We start from the raw sequence: 19658 nt of genomic DNA on the forward strand, positions 1-19658 counted from the left end.
GCGTGCGACAGTCACAAACAGCTTTACACAACACAACTTGGTCATCCCAAATGAAGGATGTATTGGGAGGCGGTCGTGTGGCTCGTGAGGTGAGGACAAAAAAAAAATCAAAAGCGGTTCCTTATTTTGAAGGTGCGTTGCAAAGTGGTTGGCTGTTGATTTGTGGACTGGATAAACACATATTTCAATTGCTCTCATCAATGATGAGTGTCAGAGGTGTCCCTTTAACAGGTCAGTCAGTTAACACACACACACACACACACACACACACACACACACACACACACACACACACACACACACACACACACACACACACACACACACACACACACACACACACACACACACACTGTACAGTACAAAGACTCACATACCTTTTCTATAATTCATGGGGAGTATTGTGTGGATGCAGTTAACTGCTGCTTCAAAGTAATTAATTGATTTTCTGACATAGCAGTTAGCAGGTTCAGCAAGTGACAAACAAACACACTGCAAAAAGTAATTAAGGGAGGAATATTATTATTTAATTTAAGCAAAAATGATCTGCCAATAGAGCAGGAACATTTGACTTGGCAAGTAAGTCTTAAAAATAGCGCAGTAATAGCAGGCACTGCTTTCATTGCCAAAATGATGGTCTTTCTTGACTTCAATTAAACTCACTCAAATAACCTGGTGCATCATTGCAGGAATTTTTACATTTGGAAACTTCTGAAGCAAAAGGATGAAACATTTCTGCAAATAAACTAATGATTTACTAAATTAGTGGTTGAATTAAGGGAAATAACATCTGCGTATCCTAAAGAGGGTCCCTGGCATCTATGCCAGATATTATTGGGCAGCAGGTGGGGGACACCTTGAACTGGCTGTCAGCCAATCGTATTTTATCAATTAGCAAACAACCAATCACAGTCTTAAACACACGGAGGGACAATTGAGTGTTTCCCATTAACCTGCCATGCATGTTTTTGGAATATGAGAGGAAACCAGAGGACCTCGGCCATATGGGAAGGTATACGCCCAGAATCAAACGTAAATCAAATGTAAATTTCTCCACTGTGAGACTAATAAAGGCATATCCAATCCAATCCAAACCCGTGATCTCTGTACGCGAGGCAGACGTGGTCACCAATCACTCATCAAGTTCCCAAGAGAAATCGCATCATCCTGATTTATCCCCCGACTTGATCTTGGTTTTACTCCCTGGTACTTTCTACTATCTTTGTGACTGCTTTATTTCCTGCATATGATAGCTGTCCATATTAAGCGCTTTGTTACAGCTTCAGCTGTTGTCAAAGCGCTATATATATCAATATGTAATGTATTGTATTTAAATGGATTTCAAGGAAGTACAGCAGCAGTGAAAACGTTTTTATTTGTTTGTTTTAGAAGACAATCAGCAATTTCATTGAACAAATTGAATGTGACTATGTAAGGCAGGGGTCGGGAACCTATGGCTCGTGAGCCATATATGGAACTTTTGATGATTGCAAATGGCTCTCCGATAAAACTAAATACATATTCTCCCTTTTTTGCTATTCATTTCCTGTTGGGGCTGCAGTTGGCGGAAAGCACAATTTTGATTGGATGATACTGGCCGTCATGTTGAAACAGGTAAGCGCCCCTTTAAATGAGCCCAACGAGTGCACTTCAGCTTGAATGCACCGGAGCGTTCGCCTTTGAGGAGAGAAAATGTTCTGATTCTAATTTGCAATGAAACAATACCATCGATGAAACAGTCGAATGTCACTAACATTTTAACAAGCCCCATGTTAACGTTAGCATCAATATACTTCTGTGAGAAGTATGTTGCATAGCAAGTGTGGAAGCTAATGAGCCATGCGCAGGCTAGCTAGCAGTAACTTCGCATATCGACCCGGCAAGTTGACTTTCATTCCGATCATTTGGCTGGATTTTTACCAATCATGAGGAACGGAAAACCATTCATGTTAAAGGTGAGTACTATAACAAAGTTAGTTTAAATAATACATTCTGACATTTTGTTGAAAAGTGGCCACGCGTGTGTGTGTGCGTGTATGTGTGTGTGTGTGTGCGTGAGCGCGCGCGAGCGAGCCCCCGTGTTGTGGCTCTCACTAAAAAACATTTCTAAATATTTTACTTTTATGGCTCTCTTAGTCAAAAAGGTTCCCGACCCCTGATGTAAGGTGTAATGACATAATGGAACACATGCAAAAAGCAAGGTTTTCTGTTCTTGTAAATCCTCTGGGGTCTGCACCACAATCTCGCCTCCCACTACATCCCATCAGCAGCTTTCGGGCTTGAAAATTGTCAGAAGAATGACTTTATAAAATGCCAAAACAAGTCTTCATCCTTTGTACATATGTGAGTCCGTATTGAATTATTCAGCCAGACGAGCGGCTAATTCTTGCTAAACTAACGATTGATTTTCTGACACAAGAAATGAAAGCCAGCCAAGGCTGAACACGGGGGCTTCACTTGAACGGAGCCGACATCGCTTTGAAGGCTTGAAGGTGGGAGTAAGATGGGGATGGACAGGGGGAGTCAAAAGTGGGAGCGCATGTGTCGAATGACACCGGGGCTGAGTGAGAGGGCCCAGGAGATGGAGGCAGGAAGACCGAGAAGCCTCCGGCAGTTTGCATAGCTGAGCAGGTGCATTAGGCCGAGAAACTCTTGAGCATGCAAGCGTGGTGGTCTCTTTCTCTCTCTCTCTCTCTCTCTCTCTCTCTCTCTCTCTCTCTCTCTCTCTCTCTCTCTCTCTCTCTCTCTCTCTCTCTCTCTCTCTCTCTCTCGAATTAAATTAAAATTACCATGTCTGAGAAACCCCCCCCCCACACACACATACAGGAAATTTTAGCTCAGTGTGTATCAAAAAGTAATTAAATCCACAAGTGTCTTTTGCCTTGTCTTTTGTGTGTGCGCTTGCATGTGGCAAATTGTAACTTCCACATTTTAAATAGTTCTCTCCTCCAACACACCTGGTTAGCTCATTGACAAGCTCAGGAGAAGCGTGATCATGTTTGTGTGATCATTCAAATCCGGTGTGGTGAAGGAGGGAAACATTTCAAACATTCAGGATACCGGCGCTCCGGGACGGGAATTTGATGCGTGTGGACTGAGAAGCAAAAAGATCAAATATCATGGATAGATCGAACTGCACATTAAAATTGGGAGAGTTTCGGTAATTTTAACCAATTCACATTTTTTTCTCTTAAAATTTGGTTGTATTGAAAAATTCTGTCGTACACTTGCCTCTCCAGTCCACGAAAGCCGGAGAAAACCTTCAGAACGAATCCAAATTTCTCCACTGCGAGACTAATAAAGGCAAATCCAATACAATACAAATCTATTCACGATAAATACATGTGGCTCTGCCACTCCTCCTTCTTTTCTTTTCGGCTTTTCCCATCAAGGGGTCGCCAAAGCGAATCAGAGACCTCCATCTTCAGAGGTATGATCCGCATGTTTGTTTTGGCCAAGCTTTTACGTCGGATGCCCTTCCTGACACAACCCTCTGTATTTATCCAGGCTTGGGGCCGGCACAAGAAGACTTATGTTCCTTTGTGGCTGCAGAACAAGCAACTTGCTCAGTAAAATGCTCCTAAACACAAAATGGCCATCGGAACAGCAACAATCAAAAAAGCAAAACTATACTCACCATTTGATGACAGGATCTCCTATCCAAAATAGTACATTATGATCCTCGATGAAGTACAATCCTGGATTACCAAATCCATCTGACATTTAAACAGTTTCTTCCCCCGTCGCCATTAACTCTCTAAACAGTCACCCAAATATTACTGTATAGCGGCTCATTGCAGTTGTTTTAATGATGATCCTAGTGCAGTGTAAATATCAACAACATTTCAAAGAACTATCACATCCAAAATGTGCCAGTTGAGCCCACATTGGGCCGTTTGGGGCGACGGATGCACATACCGCCCTGGCCGTTCTTCCAACAGGGATCCCGGCTGCCCTACTAAGGAGGCTCAAGCAGTGTGTGGACACCCGAGCACCGGCTGGCTCTGTAGATCTCGGCCATTAGGCTCTGCCATTAACGTGCATTAATGTCACATTTGGGTGAATGACAAATCAAAGTTGGTTTTGATCTTTTGCCGTACAATTAATGCAGTTCTCTGGGTAAAATGTCTCCGGAATATTTTATCCTCCCCCAGCGTGAGTTTTTCTTTCTTTAAACTAAAATCCAATTACATCTGTGGCCAGTAAAATGTACTTGAAGAAATTCACTGTATACTTCACATTAAATGTAAATGATTTGTGAAACATTTTGAATTGTTAAAAGTGACAAGGACACACGGACAGGTGTTGCTCGTTTTAATCAGCAGCTGTTAACAGGATTCCCAGAACGCAAATTCAGTGTCGGGTCATTGTTTATTTCATGCTGTCAGGTTTGTTTCGTCTTGTCGCTGGTTTTGTTTGCTACTTTGGACGTTTATGTTCTGATGACTGTTGTTTGAGATTGTGTTCCTGCTGACTTTATTTAATGCAATTTGTCAAATGCACCCTGCTCCTCCCTCATGCCTGCATTTTAGGGGTCCACCACGACCCACCGCCCTACATATTATGCCAATTTAATGCTAGTGTGGCATCCATATACGAAGGTTTAAATAAAGGCAAAGTTACCACATGCAACTTCATGCAGTTTTTTTTTCAATATTTGTCTTTAGAGCTTGAGATCGACTTTGCCCACTGGTTGTTTTCTTTTTTTAAAGAAACTCCATCTTGGTCATCCCAACCAATGTCTTTCCTGTCATTGGAGTAAAATTCTGTAGTTTTAAGGGGCATGTAAACAAATTGTCATCATTCAACCTTCACATGAAATGATGTCTCTCCCTATGTCACAAGCTAGCATCTTTGTTTGTGAGTTCAATAACCATTAACAGTACATTATCAATTCATACCCTCCAAGCATTAGTTACAGTTTGTTGGCCTGGACTGCACGGTATATGATTGAGTGTTTGCATGCTAAATACGCCAGAAGACGCCCTGTAACGCAAGTGAATCATTAAAGTGGAAGCGCTGGGACAAATTAGCCAATCAGACACTTTGAAAGCGACCACACATAGACGCATCGAGTCCCAAACGAGTCAATGAATAAATCAGAAGGCGCAGTCAATGTGTGGAATTTACAAGAATAGAAGGATGCTAATGGCTGGCTGCCGCATACGTACACATTCACATCATGCCAACACTTTCCCTTCATTTTTTTAAACCACAAAGTGGCGACAAATGGGGCGCACGCCAGTCAGAGTGGGTGAGGGAGAGTGTGAAAAGGGTGAGGCGACTCTTTGCATGACTTCTTTGTTAACCGCAGCACTGATGGGACCCTGCCTCGCCTCGCACGGGACAGCCGCCCAAGCCTGACTTTGGCAAACACAAAAGCCGCCATTTCGCCCATTAAGGGTCGAAGGGACCCTGTGCGGTTAGGAGACGTTGGAAACATCCAGAGAGCTTAGCATGACTTCATCGATCGTCAAATGGCTGTTCCCTGTTGGCGGTTTCCACTGTTTGTGCTAGAAAACTTTGAGGCAAGTTCAAATAAGCTGGGAAGTGCCGCGAAACAAGCCAACGGCACATAAAACACAGTTAAGAATAAGGTTGCATGTGTCAATTCTTTCCCCTCCAGGCAACCTGAACCTAAATGGAGACATTTTCTTCAAGGCGATCCCAAAGCTATCGTAAAAAAAAAAAAAAAAAAAACATAAAGAGGGTACCACTCCAATGACAAGCCGGATGATCTTTTAAGCAGCAGCTGTTCTTCTCTGACGTCTTTGTCATCAGTTGAATTTTTAAACAGGAACGTGCCCAAACCTGAACCAGTTGACACAACCAAGCAAGTCAGTGAACTTACAGTGTGTGAGACTCGAAGTTCACTTGTGTCTTCGTTTTTCGAAACGCAATAAGATGAAATGGACGGATGAAGACTTTGGTGACAAATACTGTCCACTAATCTTCGTGATAGCTTATTAGTCACATCAGCCAAAAAATCGAAGACTGACGAAAAAAAAGCCTGCTACACTTGCCTGCCGAGGGCAGAAACTGGAAGCAAAACAACTTACGGCTGCCTTAAAGTTGAATTATGGGGTGCTAAAGTGTTCAGTTTGCATCACTTTGTCTTAAAATCAGCCACTAACAGACCTGTTGAGTTTCCTCTTTTGTCGTTACCTGACACACACACGCACGCACGCAATCCAAGTGTAGCCTCCAGATAACCACAATCAGCTCTGTGTGCAAGGCAGAGAACAGCAAACAATGTCGGCAAGTGGAAACACATTGCGGAGCACTCCACATCATGTGGCAAGAGGTGGAAATTCATGACAGAAAGGTAGCAAAACAACCAAGAATGCAGCTTGATATATGAGGACCCAGCACCCAAACCAAATCCAAAACAATACCATGCCACATTGATGGTTTTATTCCCATCAAGCCGAAGATTAATGGAATGGGAACTGTGGAAAACAGGGGAAACACCTTTTTTTTAGAAGTACAGTGAAAGAAATATGACATGACACGCCTGTAGAATATTGGAAAACATGCGGTACGCATGTTATTGTGAAATTGATGTTGCAATATTTAATCTAAGGAATGATCTTGATCGTGTGAAAGAAATATACATATATACCAGTGTCTGAAACTCATGACAAAAAGTTAGCGGACAACTTTTCAGAGTTGTCTACCCGGCCATAATGTTGCCTGCCGCATTTTTCACAACTTGAAACACAATAAGACGACTAATTGCAAAAAAAAAAAACATTCTTGCGAAATATAAAGGATTTTTTTAAATTAAGAAAGTACCTTCCACAAATGCTCCCTTGCTTAATTTATGGTAAATATCCCTTGCTGAAGATTTTGATCCAGTTGTCGTTTGTCGTCATGGTGCACATTGCAATGTTTGCGTTGCGTTGTCTGCTACAAGCCACTAAGCGCCTTTCATTTTTTTTCATTCAAATTGCCAAACAATCGTTTGGCAATTTGCATACTCGCCACGGCAGCCAATCAGAAGTCTGTTTCGTGCTTCGGACTATACCCTGACTGTAAAGTGTACTCGAGAGTTATGAAAGGCGCTCAGAAAGAGGAGTCCACGTGGCTTGTAGCGGTTTGCTAGTAGCTTTTGCTTTGTTGAATAGAACTAACGTTTGATGTGATTTTTTTTCTTGAAGAAGTTGTCGGCCACCAGGGCCGGGACGTTTTGAAAGTTGTACGCCCGACTTAAAAGTTGTACGCCCCGGGCCTCCTGGCAGATGTTATTTCAAACACTGATATATATACACACATACACATTTATGCACATACATATTATTATTATTATTATTATTATTATTATTATTATTATTATTATTATTATTATTATTATTATTATTATTATTATTATTATTATACATATAATATATATATATATATATATACAAATATGTATCATTATTATACATACATAAATACATACAGTACATAGACAGCTATAGACAGATATATAAATATCTATCGATATATATAAGAGAGGGAGAGAGAGAGAGACACACACACACACACACACACACACACACGCACACACACAAACGCACGCACGCACGCACACACACACACACACACACACGCACGCACGCACGCACACACACACACACACACACACACACACACACACACACACACACACACACACACACACACACACACACACACACACACACACACACACACACACACACACACACACACACACACACAGTTATAGTGGATTAATTGATCCTTCTAAGGTCTCCTTTCGTTTGATTGTGAGCTCATATGGTTGTTTGTCTATGTTTTCCCTGCGATTAACTGGCAACCGGTTCAGGGTGGCCCCCACCGACTGTACCCCCAAAACATTTGAGAGGCTCCAGCATGCCCTTGACCCTCGGATTATAATCAAATTAATTATAATATCGATGGACGGAAATAAATCTCCATCTATCTATCAATAAATGTAGTGAATTGATAATTGATTAGATTCGGGCGAGCGGGAATAGACAGACAGAACGTGATGCTGAAAGGACAGTGGTGACAAAGGAGGAACATGTCTCAGTGGACATCCTACTGTGTGTGTTCTGGGAGCGCTCAGTGGGAGAGGGCTTCGTTTTGACCCGTCCCAGAAAAAACATGACCCCCAGCTGCAACTTCCTGGATCGAGTCAGATGTACAAGGACGAAGGAGCTTTTGCTGAAGATACAAAATGATTCCACAGTCACAGTAAGTGACGTTGTCCAAAGAAATACAAATAATAATTCAATAATTAATAGTTAACTTACATATGAAGGAATAAAATTATCTTTGTGGATGCCTATAATTTCTTTATAACCAAACAAACCCTGTCCAAATACTTTTTCAAAGTACTAAGCACAAAAAAAGAGAAAAATTCAGAAAGGCAACTCTTATCAGGACCTCCCCCTTACTCCGCTGCTTTCGTCATCCTCAGCACCCTCGAATACATCATCCACCCACGCCGAAAACCCCCATTGAGATCCCACGACATCAAATCTGACTGAATCACATGCCTGTGCCGATCGAGTCACTCTGTGTGTGTTCTTCACAGCTGCTAAAATACAACAGAATGAATGCACAAACAAAAGTAAACATGAAAGCAGTTTTCCAATAAAATCCAAGACTGAGTCATCTACGACAACGCCAGATGCACAGTAGTTGAGACTTGTTGTGGCTCAATATTACTTCACATATAAGGCACACCTGCGTATAAGGCGCAGGGTCTTTTTTGAAGAAAATCAAGGCTTTTTGATGCGCCTTATACACCGGAAAATACGGTACCATGTACAGTAACTGTTAAACGTGTGTCTCCCGGAAACGTGCACTGTGTTGATCCTTCGCACCCCTGCTAACACCTCTTGTAAGGAATCATGTATATTCTGATCAGTATTCACTTTTTAAAACTTAAGGATGAGTTGTGCACTAAACACGTCACATGACAACACCCAAAAAATATATATATTGTCATCTGAGGCTAATGAGATGTGTTTACAGTACGTGTTCGATGGCGTCTCTGTCAGTTAGTTTGGGGGGTCAGCAAATAAAATAATTGGTCCCATGAGTTTTTCAAGAGTGTGGAATTTGGTGTGGAGCTGCTCCGTGTTGGCCTTGGCCTCTCGACTTTTTGTAAAGGGGCTGGATGTTTGAGAATCAATGTCTAGTTCTTAATTCATTCATTTAAAGTAGAGGTCAATGAAAATTGTTCTTTCCAAACTTCTTGTTAGTGTTGATCAATATGTATACCACATCAAACACGCACCTCAACCGCGCTATTTTAACTCATTCACTGCCATTTCTGAATTTATTTGGGAATTGAAAATATGATGTGGAACACCATTCCCGAATTGGTTCAGATTTAGATTTTTCTTGGGGGGGGGGATAAAGCGCTGGTCAGACCTCTGGCAATATTTTTCTCTCTCACGAGGGGGCAGCATTTGCCTTTTATACAGCCACCCCCATTTCAAGCTAAACTCTCTCCAGACCCCTATAACTTAGGAATTAACTGTCTTTTCCTGATTAAAGAAGAGATTCTAAGGTATCTTACACTGCATTGAATGTTTAGGTTGTCGTAAAACCTAAAATTCTGTGGATCCTGGAATTTGAGTAAAAATGACAAAAATCCAGGCACTGGAGTGGACACATTTTTTTGCACACGTCTGGCAGTGAATGAGTTAAAGTGAATGATGGGAGTCGCTTTGATTGGCCAAAAATCAAGCAGGCTGTCTTCAGTGCCACAACATCGCAAATGCCGAATTCTTATTGCGCCAGAATCTGAAAATAATTTGTCACGCATTATTTTACAGACAGTGGCGTTATTGGTTGTTTAATAACCTGACATGTTTCGGTGTATACTTCCGCCGTCATCAGAGGCTCAATTTAACAGAACTTCTTGAAGTGATGAAACACTTTCAGCATTCTGTAGTGTCGTCTGTGCAGTCTGTACGGTCACAAAAAAGCAATGAGGATTGGGTGAGGAGTGAAAATATGTCTCTGATGAAGGCGGAAGTCACGCCCAAACATATCAGGTAATTAAACAACCAATAACGCCACTGTCTGTAATAAAGTAATCCGTTACAAATTAGATAACAAGGAGACAGTATGAACTTAACACAACTAGAATCTGAAAATGCCAATAGAAGAAAAACTCTACTCCATGTGCATAGTTAGACTACACTGCATGTGCACTAGACATTTTCTGAACACAATAATAGAAAAAAAGAATAACATGCAATTTTTGTAACGGCCAAACATTGGTCACAAGATGACAACTTGCGTAAAATTTAGTCGGGACCAAACCCGTCCTATTTGTTTTTTCCAGATTAACATGGAGCTTGGTTGAAGATGGGAGGTTTGCACATATGTGACTTTGTCCCAACTCTCCCATAATGATACCGCTAAAATCCAATTTTATTTACCTGGCACACGTGCACCTCTAGAAACTAACAGCATCCGAATGATATCGATGATCCTGCATTTTAGATTATGACGTGTTGCGTGGCTTTCTTCATTATGACCTAAAGACTCAATTTAACAGAACTTTCAGCATTCTGTGTTGTCTTCTGTGCAGTCTGTACGGTCACAAAAAAAGCAACGGGGAGTGGGTGAGGAGTGAAAATATAGTTGAATTATGCAATCCAAACACATTGAGCTTCTTTGGTGATGGGCTTCTGGTTTTAAATGTCTGGGCAATTCCTAACTATCGCAAACTCTCACTGCGGGGTTCAATCAAATGACACCCAGAGCTGTTTTTGAAAAGACAATGCAGGGCACGTTCGTGGTCAGCTTAATGCCTCAAGTTAGGCGTGGACAAACCTCCTTGCATCTGTCACTTCTCGCACTTCCAACTAATTATACAGCGCACTTGTGCAAACTGTGCAATTGATGTGTAAATTGTGGGCTTTTTTTCTGGCACAAGATCGTTATGCCTCCTCGAACGGCGTCATGATTGCCAACGTGGATATGTAATTAATGGTAAGAGAAGCCGAACAGTACGGCAGATGGCCGAGGTATCATATTTTCGGATGGCTCCGATTGCAGACAGCAGAGGCAAACAGACAAGCAAATTTGTCTCTATTTATTTCAAATGTCTAATCATTATTTTGTAAAAGTGAGGTCTCATTTGCCTGTGAAAAATATCACCTTAACTGGAAGCATTCTTTCACTTTGACAGTGGGACAATGCTTTGCTTTTTAATGGAAAATGGCTGAGCAGCCGGCGGTATTGTGATCAAATTAGATCCTAAAAGTTGGTCAGGTAGACTCGTCAACAAAGAGTAGGAAGACTAATTACTGTTTTATTTTTAAATCTGATGACATTTTACTATTGGGGATTACATTTGTAAAACAGACGTCACCTAAAAACGCTAAAGTTTATGGCATTAAAAAGTGTCTTCTGAAAAATCAGCCCCCAAAGTGTACTTTGTGTGTGTGTGTCATCATTACTTAAATTATGTTTGTGAGTCAGTTCAACAACATTAATAAATATTATTTGTAGTAGTTTATTTTAATTATTTGGCAGCAAAATTATGGGCATGTGTTTAATCATCAGCTTGCAGTTTGTTTTAAAGAAAGACAAAGAAGACCAAGATGGCGCCCAAGTAGGCAGCCGTTAGCAAGTGGTCTCACGAAACGTGTTTTTTTTTTTTCGTTTGTTGTTGTTTTGTGTTGTTTTTTTTCCTGTTGTCACTTTGAGTTGTTGTGTGTCATGTGCAACGGATATGCATTGTTTTCCAGTATTTTTGGCCACGACACTCATCAAGGAGGAGACTATGCTAAGCAGTTGCGCCTATTTGGCAGCATGAATATGCCAGCACTGTTTTTGATTTGGGAGGAATGTTGGTACGATTTCACTGTCAACGCTGGACAGCTCTGGGGCGATTTTTTGCACCTGCAATGGCAGCATTTTCACAGCTGCGCTTTTCTCAGCCTGAAGGTCAATGTGGTTGGACAATCTGCCGCTGGATGGATGCACGGCTTGAGGAGGCTGTGATGAGAAGGGCCGTCAGCATATGTGGAACTGTCGCGGCTTGGAATTTAAGCGGATTTACGTGAGACAGGAGATGTGAGACAATCTCTTTTCATCAATGGATGCTACGACTTCATGTTTGCTTTCAACATTTAGCTTGCACACTTCACCATGGCATCCCTGATCCACTGGTGAAAAGGACACATTGATCCTCTCCTCTTTCATCTAGAACTGCTTCACACAACAAAGAGGGTGCAGAAAGTGCTTAAGATTGAATGACTGTCTGTACCTTTTTGTTATTTAGTTTTTTTTTTCAAGATGGCGCCGCGAGAGTGGCTAACTTTACAGCAGCTCCTGTATTTTGTTTTTGTATGTCTTCCTTTTCATTCCTCTTACTTTCATCGCTTTCCTGCTGTAAAATGTAAATTTCTCCTATGTGAGTGTAATAAAGGCTATCAGTTTCAACATTATGCCTTTTTTTGCCGTATAAGCTTTTTCTTAGCCAAATCGTGTCACTAGTAAAACTTTGGGAACACATCAGCCATTTCTTAATTTGCACTCTCCGTTTTGACGTCCATGTTGTCTGATAAAGTGTCATCAGGCAGAGCCCAGTACAACAGGGGAGGACTCACGTTTCTAAGTTTTCTTCCCCTTTTATCAGTTTTGGGATGAATTACAAGAGTAAAAAAGGGATTTCAAGGAAGCCATTCCAATTAATAGATTTATAATTGCCAGCTATGACTGTGAGACATGGCGGTTCTATGATAGAGGCTTGTCTGTCAACCAAGAAATGCTGTTACCCCTCTCTTTTCCCGCCATCTCTCCAATAAGTCTTGCGTTGTTTTCCCCCTCTGATATACCTTCAGAAACAAACTTATTGACCAGACGGACAGAAACACATACACACATATGCGTGTGCGTCATGCATTTGAGAACTGCAGCGGCTGAGATTCTGTACTGTGCGTCCAATATGCAACATTATATGCTCCCATGCTGACTCCTTGATGGACTAAACACACTGGTCTCAGTCCATTGATCTCACATTTGGTGCCACCAAGGTTTCAATGCATGTCCGATAAGAAATAGATGCGCTTTGTATCTTGTCGCTGTTATATTATCTATCTGTCTGCACTGTAGATGTTCTGTACCCAAAAAAGGATGCATCACACCACATTTCGGTTCAGACAAGTACATGCTCTTTACGGACCGGCAACCCTTTGTATGCGGGTAGTTGGGGGAGAGAGAGGAGTTGTAAGGTGCTTACATTTCAATAAAAAAAATCTAAATTGTTATAATGGCTTCACGAGAGTAAAAAAAAGTTTATTTCAAACATTCATATCCAACAGTACAATGAATGTGGAAAATTTAAATACCAGGTATTGGTAATTACGGTGCTACAGTGGACAATTAAAGATGTATTTGGGTCGTTTTATATCTATATATTATATATATATTCTATAAAATGCACATTCAAACAGCGGAAATTTCTGAGTACATAGACTGGTCCTACTTACATTGCCACCCTGTGTATTTTCATTTCACTTCATAACTTGTGTGGTACTTACTTAACACTTTCATTCACCCTGTACCTATAACATGATAGTCCATCCACTGTAGTACGTCTGTGTAAACTCTCAGTCGTACAGGAGTGGTCCATCGATGAGAAGGTTTCTTCAGCCGTCATCTGTACAAATTTGAAGGTTTCGGACGTTTCGCCTCCTATCCAAGAGGCTTCGTCAGCGAACTAAAGGATTACTGTAGTAATCATTGTCCCTGTAAGGGTCTCTACTGATGAAAACCTTTCATTTTTGTGCAACTGAGATATGCAGATGTCTCACACTTTGTAAATCTAATTTGTCGGATTTATCTGAGAAATTTTCAACAGTCATTACCCACAACTTCACAAGCATTGGGGATTTAAGAGTTCATGTATTATGTAGAGAGAAATGTTCATATTCTCAAGTTTGATATGACTAAACAGCTAACTTACTATCTACATTTTCACCACTGGCAGTACAAACTCAACAATAGTTGAGAATTTGAAGTCATTCACAGTAAACAGTCATGAGTGTTTTTGCTGACAAAACGTCTGCAGTATTTGGGAATTTGGTTTCATCAACATCACTATCTGTCTTCAGGAGTGAGAAGGATGGCATCACTTTGTCCTCCCCGAGGGACAAATGAGACCCTTTCAAGGCTTGGCCCACTCTCTTTTTTCTCTGAATCATCTGTTTTTCTTCTGTTCTATGAGGGCCATTCGTTTTTAACGATAAGTAGCAACTTGAATTGTATTTTGCAACCATCCCAAAAATTTGCCCGATAGCATCATTGCACATGCCATTTTTATTACTGTTGGAAATCAAAAAAAGCAATATGGATCTAAAAAGATCATGTAAATCCTGTGCAGCATGTGCCGTTTCTCTGTGCTCGGGCAGATTAGATGAACACAAAGACAGATTTGCAAGAGGGAGGGTTGCGGCACTGTGGGAGAGGTCACAGCTGATTTCCATCATTGCTCGCCAGAGCGGCTCCTTTGGTTTTTGTTTTTCAAATGCGGCACCAAGCCTCGATAGGGCCAAAGGACATTGGCAACGTCAAGTGGGCACCTGGTCACTTGATTGGAGTTCATTTTGCACTTCTCTCAAAAAAAATTACAATTATTTCCATCCACCATTTTTACATCTGTTTGCGAACATCTGTTACAGTGTTACAGCGTGATCATACAATTTAGCACCTGCTATTTGGGATCCTAGAAAAAGCGGCATCCACTCCGATTGTTGACATGGCTTCCCGTTTGCTTCTGATATCTTCTAGGTGGCACATTTGTATGGAATCCAGCACGTGCAATGATTTGCTGTGATGCATGAATCACCATTATAGTTTTCATATAATTTATCTTCCTTGGCTTTCTAATGTCAACAATTTGAGGGGACTGCAATCACTCATCATCGTGTCATGAGGTGAGGGAGATATGTAAATGTGCACCCCCATTAACACAGGGATCAGTGCATACAGCGAGCATCTCCGATTTTCACTCACCGACTGATATGGGGATATTTATTCATATTTGATGCCACTTTGGATTTTTTTTAAATCAATTAGGTAATCAAGTTTTCATAATGCACAAAGCGTTCTGTCGGTGTTTTGCATATTGCCTGCCACTTATGTCATTAAAAACACATCCGTCTGTGTCAACGTGTCCAAATGGCCTTTGATTAGTTCCAGCAAATATATTGAACTTCATCTGGCATATGCACTGAAACAGGATTATGCTGAATCTGCACGAGTAATAAGAAAACAAAATGGCCTGCTGAGAGTGCAAACTTTTCCCGTGCCAAGCGCCAACGGTGTAGAGGTTCCGAAGTTTAGCATCTTCCAATGCTGTTTTCTACAAATTATGAAAAGCGCCACCATGGAAATGTGGTTGCACAAACAAACAAATGGGGCATGACATTTTTGGCATTAACTGTACTTTTGTTGCGTTTTAGGTGATGGTTATTTGAGCGCAAAATATGGTGGAACACATGGATATGGATGATATGACAATACTCAGAGGAATATATTCTTTATCTTCCATGAAAAGTAACTCATTCACTGCCATTGCCGAATTTATTCAGGAATTGAAAAGCATGACGTGGAGCGCCATGACCGAATTTGTTCGGGTTTTTGTTTTCAGACCTCTGGCAATGTTTTTCCCTCCCACGAGGGGCAGTATTTTCCTTTTGTACAGACATCCCAATTTCCATTGCAGATAAATCTAGAAACAAATCAAACTGACATAAACTTTTTTTTTCCTGATGAAAGAAGAGAGTCCGAGGTTCCTGACACTGAATCGAATGTTTATGTAGTCCTTAAACTCAATATTCCATGACTCCTGCAATTTGAGGGAAAATGACACAAACCCAGGCACTGGAGTGGACACATTTTTGCACATCGTCTAGCAGTGAACGAGTTAAAGAAGCTGAAATGAATTATTGATGGACAAACAGAGAAAAAAACAGTACTGTAAAATAAGTTTGACATTATTAGGAATGACAGCAAAAGGATTGTCAAACTGTTGATGTAGCCAATTAACATTTTTACAGAGGTCATCCATTGGCCATTGTATTTTGTCGTTCACAAGCATGGCTCAGATGGTTTACGGCATTGGCATTCCTTGCGTCCAGTAAATTGCTGTGTTGTGATTTGCTGGATATTTTTCCCGAGGTAACTATGATGTGAAATGCAGCCAAATACACCTAGTTTCACAATTGGGAGGATCCCAGAAGTAGAAAAAAGGAAAAAAAAAGAATTTATTATCAAAACCAATGTGGTTTCTTCTAAACAGAGGAAATCTCTTTTGGTTCACTCAGCTTCTAGCTGGTGATGGAAAATAAAATCACCCTCCCCCACAAAAAAATACAAAAAAAAAAATCCCTCTCATGTGTCAGAAATGACCGCATCACCTCTTGCTGGTCACACACACCCACCGTTGATCGCGCCTTCACGTTCCCACAAAGCCACAATGCATCTTGGGAACCATTAAGGAAACCGGAGACCACCGCAGTGGGCAAAGGACGCAAACACGGGGTAAGAGGCTGAGGGCAAGTGAGACCAAGATGGGGGTGGGAGGAGTGATGGATTTATTGCCTTATTTTACCCTTAATTAGTTGAATATTTCAATTAACGAGAATGGCAGTTGGTTTACACAGTCTAAAATGTTGACAATAAATATAGAATATTTTTAATTTCAATTCAGATCACAAAATAAGCATAATAATACTTTGTATGACTAGCAATGGGATTCTGAGATGAAGACCTCCTACATAAGATGACTATGGAACAGAAAGTAGTACCGTAGTAGGTGCATGAACTCCTGAATAAAACCAAGATGAACAAATACTGAAAATCAGTCTGCTGTCTTCCGACACCAGTAATGAGAAGATGTGCATTATAAAAACATCTCCCCAACCATCAGCTCATGTATTTTGTTTTTCTACTTTCATTCCTTTTATCACTTTGCTGCTGTGAAATGTAAATTTCTCCACTGCGAGACTAATAAAGGCAAATCCAATCCAATCCAATCCAAAAGATAAAAATAGGCATCTCATCAAAAATCATTTGGTGCACAATACAGAGTTTAGATGATGGTTTTTTTTTTTTTGCTCCGATACGCAAACCCCCATCTTGGTGAAGACAGAACCAATGCAGGTGAGGGAACTGCTGAAAGATGGACAGCAAATGAGACGTGTCATCTTGATTATTATAGATCACATCATTTACAATATAAATTTGATTCCGCTGTCATGTTGCAAAGTCTGCCTATAAAATGAGTAATCTGTGCAATTGTGATTATAGATCCGCTCCAGCAAAGACCTCTATGTCTAATTATAGCAGGTCGTCACGGGGGGGTGGGGGGTATATGGTATCCAGGAAGTATCGTTTGCACAGAGATGCATTTTTGCCAACTGAGCCACTTGATAATCTTAAAATCCTATGAGGTTTTAAGTGGAAATCAATGTTGACTTTTACTTTTTTTTAATTCAAATTGGTGATTTTTTTTGTGTAGTATAAATTCTGAAAGGGTTGTTTTTGAACATCGTCTGCAACAGCATCCGGCGTTCAAAGCTCCTGTCATGATGAGGGACAAGTGAAGATGCTTTTCAGATGGGGAGTGTGTCTATTTTGAACAAATGGAAAGAAGAAAGAAAAAAATGAAGGGCAGGGTCGAGCGTCCTCTTTTATACAATTAAGTCTTACTGTAAGCCTTTTTCAGAAAGACATACTGGAAATCTCATTTCTATCCTTTTTCGTAATCAATGACCAGAAGACGTTTCCTAAGAAGCTGCAGTTATTTTCTGCATGACAGAAAAATATTTCATGGGTCCATTTTCCATGCCTTACTCCATCTCCTTTCCATAATTTGGACTAACCTGGTGGACAGACCATAATGCACAATATTGAGATGAATAATAATCTTAAATTCATGAGTCTTCAGAGTTTCCTCTTTTTAATGTTGGCGATGTAACAGTTCACATTTGTTGTTATGGTCTTGAAGCATTGCAGGCCTTTGGACGCTTCATAAATTTTGGGTCGCCTAATCAGGAGCTACTGAGTGAAATCCTTCGCTTGGGGACAATTGGACAGTTTATTGATAATGGAAAAGTGAGGAGTCTCACTTGTCTCATGCTAACCAGAGAGTTTTTCTCAGTCTTTACATAGTTATTTGTTTTAAAAAGAGACGCCAGTCCTCACTGCTGTTACAACAACAGACAGGAGTCAGTAACATCAGCAGCAGCGATGCACTCGGGAGCAGTCACAACAATTGGATGAAGTCATTAAACTTTCGGATGTTTTCATAATATGCCACAGTAACCATTTACTTTCAAAGCCACTAATAAAGAAAAACAAATAATACTTCAAGGAAAAAAATGTTTTTTCCACATTTTCAGATTAAGGAAAAAAAACATTGCAGGCCGCAGCAACTGTAAATTATTCTGACACAGTTGTCCAATGCAGGTGTGGAAAGTAATGCCTGCCATTGTTTGACTTTAGCCACAGCTGATTCTATTAAAACAAACCAATAATGAAAACTCTATATTGTGCACCAAACATGTAAATTGTGATGGAATTAAACACCAGATTGGGATCCGTGAAAGGAATGATTGTCTTTGGGCGGGCTTAACAAACATTGCCTCCTCAAACTGACCGGTAAAAATGGACTAAGTCATTATAATTTTGGACCTTTTCACAAGATCCCACAGTAACCATTGACACATTTTACATGTGAATTTAACAACCAGAACTTTAGAAGTGGTTCTGAAAATGAATGAACATTATTTTTTTTCTTGCAAAGTTTGCAAAATCCGAAGACAAAAAAATTGATTGCAAGCGGGAAAGGTTTAATCACATATTGCAAGGTCAGATGGATTTTGTTGCACTTTCCTAGTAGAGCTCCTATTACAGCTTGTAAGGAAAATATGTATGACGTTTCAATAATAATCATAAGAAGAAAACTGTCATTTTTACTTGATGGTTAAAAAAAGAAAAACATTCTGTCTATCTGTCATAAATGTTTCTAAAGCTGTACCCAAACAAGTGCTGCTGAGAGTGAGACAGCTACATAGATAGCACTTTGACATTTTATCAGCTCAAGAAGAAAAAACAATCTTATGGCCTTGATGTGATTATTTTTCAATTAAAAATGAATGAGAGGCTATGGTGGCGTTGTGCAACAATTCTCCAATTCTACTCACCGAGAAGCATTGTTGTGTCTCCTACTCTGCTAAAATTGCCTTGATGTCTGTTGACCATTTGCCTCGGGTCTCCCTAGATAAAAGCCTCTGTTGGAAGGTTTGGAACAGGGGAAATGAACCTCAGTTCCCTGAGAGCCACATGCTGCCTGTTTTGGAGCTCTTTCAACCTCAACACACCTGATTCAAATGATCAGCGCATCAGCAAGTTCGGTCCACGCCAGAAACCATGGATTGTGCCATCACTATGCTAACTGTGCTGGTTTGCTCTGCAGTGAGACTGCATTGATGTCCCTCTGCATATCGCTATTAAAGTATTCAAAAGCTTTTAGTATATGAACTAAATTTCTACAGTGTAGCTGTGTATATAATGTACAGTCACTGTACATTATAAACACTGTACTACAGTGCTTATTTTATTTTTTTATCAAAATTGTGTGCATAGGT

This window comes from Hippocampus bargibanti, linkage group LG01 (genome assembly GCF_051943395.1).
Source record: "Hippocampus bargibanti isolate YZ-2025 linkage group LG01, ASM5194339v1, whole genome shotgun sequence".
NCBI classification, from domain to species: domain Eukaryota; kingdom Metazoa; phylum Chordata; class Actinopteri; order Syngnathiformes; family Syngnathidae; genus Hippocampus; species Hippocampus bargibanti.